This window comes from Scylla paramamosain, unplaced genomic scaffold (assembly GCF_035594125.1).
Source record: "Scylla paramamosain isolate STU-SP2022 unplaced genomic scaffold, ASM3559412v1 Contig1, whole genome shotgun sequence".
In the NCBI taxonomy this organism is placed as follows: domain Eukaryota; kingdom Metazoa; phylum Arthropoda; class Malacostraca; order Decapoda; family Portunidae; genus Scylla; species Scylla paramamosain.
Genome location: NW_026973666.1, coordinates 4,257,501 through 4,262,500, shown reverse-complemented (window position 1 = coordinate 4,262,500; position 5,000 = coordinate 4,257,501). Strand labels below are relative to the sequence as shown.

The 5,000-nt window shown below is 36.2% G+C and overlaps 1 long non-coding RNA gene across 1 annotated transcript in view; it reads right to left on the bottom strand.

The window, feature by feature from the left end:
- Positions 1-5,000, bottom strand: part of LOC135095820 (uncharacterized) — a 10,792-nt gene that overhangs the window by 884 nt on the left and 4,908 nt on the right. Inside the window, exon 3 of the long non-coding RNA XR_010264507.1 lies at positions 1-1,086. This exon is cut by the window's left edge and continues 884 nt beyond it. This is a non-coding gene — a long non-coding RNA (uncharacterized LOC135095820). The remainder of the gene's footprint in view (positions 1,087-5,000) is intronic.

Genomic DNA, 5,000 nt, shown 5'->3' with positions numbered 1-5,000 from the left:
TCCTTCTATTTCCATCACTTTCCTTCACAACCTTCATATTTATTCACCATTCCATCAACCCATCACTTTTTTCCCCTTCAATCCTCCATTTTCTCCAAGTAACCGTTTTCTATGAGGGATTTTTGGAGGGGTTCTCAAGTAAACTTTAAGACTTAATAATAATTACAAATTTACTCTTTTTCATCTTCTATTAGTCATTGGGGATCTATTGGGAGAGGGGGAGGGGAGGGAGGGCTGGAGGTGTCGTAGTAGTAGTAGTAGTAGTAGAATTAGTAGTAGTAGTAGTAGTAGTATTCAATCTATTTGGTCTGGGTGATCTGTTTGGCGAGGGGGAGGGGGTGGGAGGGCTGGGGGGTAGTAGCAGCAGCAGTAGTAGTAGTAGTAGTAGTAGTGGGAATGTCTAAAGTAGATGGTGGTGATAGTGTAGTAGAAGTAGTAGTGGTAGTAGTGGTGGTGGTATTGTCTGTAGTAGTAGTAGTAGTAGTAGCAGTACTATCTGTAGTGGTAGTAGTAGGAGGAGTAGTAGGAATAGTATCTTTATGCATACTACTGGTAGAAGCATTGGCGTTAACCTGACTATCACCACCACTACCACCACCACCACCACCACCACCACCATTACTATTATTATTCTCACTAGTGTAATTATTATTCACCACTTTGACACCAGAGACACCGCTATTTTTACACGCCAGCGCAAAATCGGCAAGGGGGAATAAATCTTCATATTTCGGGGGTAAATCCTGAGGGAGGGAACAATATTTGGGCGGCTCTGGGGTGCGTGGGGGCGGCCTGGGGGAGTCCTGCTCTGGAAACGTATAGATTGTAAACACAGCACCATGTTGAGGCATTGGTGAATCAGGTATGTTTACACCCACAGTGGACGTGACCCTGGAATGCCTGGCTGGGGTGATGACAGTAGCGGTAGTTCGAGGTAGAATTTCCTCCCCTGGGTGACTCTCAGGGGCGCCGGAAAGGAGTTCTCTGACGCAGGAGAGGCGGTAACACAGGCACCGCACGAGGACTGCCACCACAATGCACACAGCGAGGAAGATTGATAGGAAAAACCCATCCATTTCTGAAAAGCTGTGGACAGGAGGGCGTTGGGCGTGAGACAGGGAAAATAATAATAATAGGACTTTAAAATACAACTAAACAGATATTGACAGACAGACGTACACAAAGGGTTGATATGAAATGATTATGTAGTGAAATAGAAGACATAGGAGGGAATGTGACTGATACGAGTGCTGAAAGGGTTACAGCAGGATGTGATAGGGTTAATAGGATGTGATGGAGGTTAAAAATGAGGCGTGAAGTTTTATAGGATAGATGGATAGGGGAAAATATCAGTAAACTTGTGATATGGGAGAGAAACGGACAGTAATTTTCAGATACGTGGTGTTAAAGAAAACGGTACAAGATTTTTACGTTTTCATTACAGTTTTTTCCTGTTTTTCTTAATTCTGTGACATATTAAACAACTCTAGTTAAGCATTTTTCTTTCGGGCTTTATATAAAATTTAACTGCTCCAGGACCTTTAAATTTCCCCCAAACAAACCAGTGAAATCCCTTTAAACCTCGGGGGAAAAGAATATTAAAGTCATCCCCACTCGATTCAGTGATATATACGTTTTCTATGACGCCCGCCTAAAACAGAAAACCAAAACTTTTCACCCAAACTCAAAAAATTCTGGGATCCTTACATTAATAGTTTGAGTAAAGACGAATAGCAAAAAAAGGAGAGGATAGGAGTAATGAAAGAACTAGATAGGCTAAAATAAGACTAAGATTACTAGATGAAGCGAAAGAAGAAATTATAAAGGAGAAAAAAACACTTGATAGACCTTAAATAATGATTGAAATTATGAACCAAAGATGAAGAGGAAGGAAAAATAGAAAAACAGGAAGGAACCATCTTGATTAATTTGTGGAATAAAAGAAGTTAGAAACGTTAATGAAAATAAAACTAGATAATACAACTGAGAGGCGGTTGAAATAATTTGATAGCACAAAAAAAAATGAAAAACACTAATTTATGCATAAGAATCCGGAAGACCGAGTAGGATAGGAGTAATTAGAATGAGATAGGAGTGAAATAGACTTAAATATGAGATAAATAAAGCTTAAATAACTGACACAGCATGGATAGGTAGAAAAGAAAGACAGTTTTATTGGTTTTGAAAGAATATGGGATAAGGAAGAATAGGATTTGTTAACATTGGGGTGATTAGTTATATAAGGGACAGAAATACGAGGAAATATGATTGCAAGGGAGGATGGGAAAAATTAATAGGGAGATTAGAAAAGTTACTGATAAGAAGATGGGGAAATTATGAGAGTAAGAGATGAACAGAATTAATAAAGAATATGGGAGGAAAAGAAAACGGGGGCATAGCTAAATTTTTCAAGAATACTGAGACGATAGGAAATAATTGTTTAAGTTTGTGATAGGAATACTATTACTATTGCCACACACACACACACACACACACATTTCCTCTTTCATCATTAAAAGTGTAATCATTAATAATTCATAATATTCAGTGTAATTCTCTCTCTCTCTCTCTCTCTCTCTCTCTCTCTCTCTCTGATTAAAATAGGGAATTTACTTATTAAAATTGTTAGGAATGTTTGTAGTAGTAGTAGTAGTAGAAGTAGTAGTAGTAGTAGTAGTAGTAGTAGTAGTAGTAGTAATACGTCAAAATATAAATAAATAAATTGATAAATACAAAGAAATAAAGAAATCGTTAAATATATGCACTCTCTCTCTCTCTCTCTCTCTCTCTCTCTCTCTCTCTCTCTCTCTCCCTGACTCACACCTGGCCGGAAGTAATGAAACTTACCAAGGTGTACAAGAAATAATAACAACACTAATAATGATAATAATAATAATAATAACATTAATAATAATAATAATAATAATAATAATAATAATAATAATAATAATTGTATATAATATTTTTCCTGATTTTCAGTTTTTTCCTCCTCGTTTTTCTTCTCAACAATTTCTTCTTTCTTATATTATTATTATTATTATTATTATCATTATTACCACCACTGGAAAACTACACACGCACACACACACACACACAATATATATATAAACACACAAACAAACAAAAAAACATACAAAACAACACTTCTCTTTCACTTCCTTCACTAAATCCTTTTCTTACTTCATCAAACTTCTCCTCTCCTTCAATTAATCCTGACGCGTTTGAAAATATCCTTCGGGGAGGGAGAGAGCGGCACGTCCTCCCCCCACGCTCTCCTACGACACACTGACTCCACCCAGATCCCTCCCGAACTCGAGACTTCCCTGTTTTATGTTGTCTAGGGATAAAATTTTTTCCCTAGATTCTTCGTAATTTTTAAGTTTTTCTTCTTTATTTCATTATCTTTGTGTTGTTTTGTTTGTTTGTTCGTTTGTTTGTTTGGTGAGTTTCTCTCTCTCTCTCTCTCTCTCTCTCTCTCTCTCTCTCTCTCTCTCTCTCTCTCTCTCTCTCTCTCTCTCTCTCTCTCTGTTGTTTGTTTATTCAATCTCATTTCCTGTTCTCTTTCTTTCTCTCTCTCTCTCTCTCTCTCTCTCTCTGTTTCATAATCTCTCTCTCTCTCTCTCTCTCTCTCTCTCTCTCTCTCTCTCTCTCTCTCTCGCAAAAACAGGAATATTACGTAAGAAGGATGAAACAGCGAGAGAGAGAGAGAGAGAGAGAGAGAGAGAGAGAGAGAGAGAGAGAGAGAGAGAGAGAGAGAGAGAGAATGGAATGAGGAAGCTATGGTTTTATTTTCATTATCTCTCTCTCTCTCTCTCTCTCTCTCTCTCTCTCTCTCTCTCTCTCTCTCTCTCTCTCTCCAAAATTTCCCTAAAAACAATAAAAACAATAAAATTTCCCTAAAATCTCAAAAAAATTTCCCTGTTTGGCCCAAAATTTTGTCCCTAAAACTGCCTCACTTAAACCAGTTCAGAGAGAGAGAGAGAGAGAGAGAGAGAGAGAGAGAGAGAGAGAGAGAGAGAGAGAGAGAGAGACGGGGAATTTACCGGACACACCCAACGTTGCCAAATCTGCGTAGAGAAGATTTTGAAAAGGAAAACAGTGAACTTGGCAACACTGGCTTTGTTTACGCTTAGCTGTTGGTTCCATTTCGTTTGTTTGTGTTTTATTTGTTTTATTCGATGTTTATTTGGGGTGTTTTGTTGTTTTTATTGCCTGGTGTGTTTTTCAATTGTTTTTTTTGTTTGTTTTATTGTTTTTAATATGGTTTCTTTACGTTCTGTTGTTTTTTTAATCTACTCGTTGAATTTTTCGTTTTTTTTGTGTTGTGTTTTGATTCTTGTTTCCCGAGTGTTTTTTTTTCTTATTTCAAGTGTGTTTTGTTTTCATGAGTGTTTTTTTTCTTCCTTTTTCAAATTTCTGTATGTTCTCGTGTTTTTTTTTGTGTTCGTGTTTTTTTTCAAGTTTTCCAAGTGTTTTTTTTTAATTATTTTCAAGTGTGTTTTGTTTTTGTGTGTGTTTTTTTGTTCCTTTTCAGATTTCTGTATGTTTTTTTTGTGTGTGTTTTTGTGTTTTTTTCAAGTTTTCCAAGTATTTCTCTTATTTTTTTCAACTCTTTTTTTACTCGTTTCCTTATTTCATATATATTTTTTCTTCAGTTCCTTTTATTTATTTATTTATCCATCCATCTATCTATTATCATTTTCATTTATCTCATTTATTCCTTCATTAACATTTTTTTACCCATCATATTTATTTTTTATCAACTTTCATCAATTCATATAATATTTTTTTCCCGTAATCCTGTACCACCACCACCACCACCACCATCACCACCACCACCACCACCACCACCACCACAACCACCACCACCACCACAGTTATTTGAAGTTCTTTATATCTATAATCACCATATAACACTCCTTTGCAGATAATTTAAAGAAGTATTAGATAAGATAAGAGGATTTGTTAAAGAATTATACAAAAAAAAAATTTAATCGTGT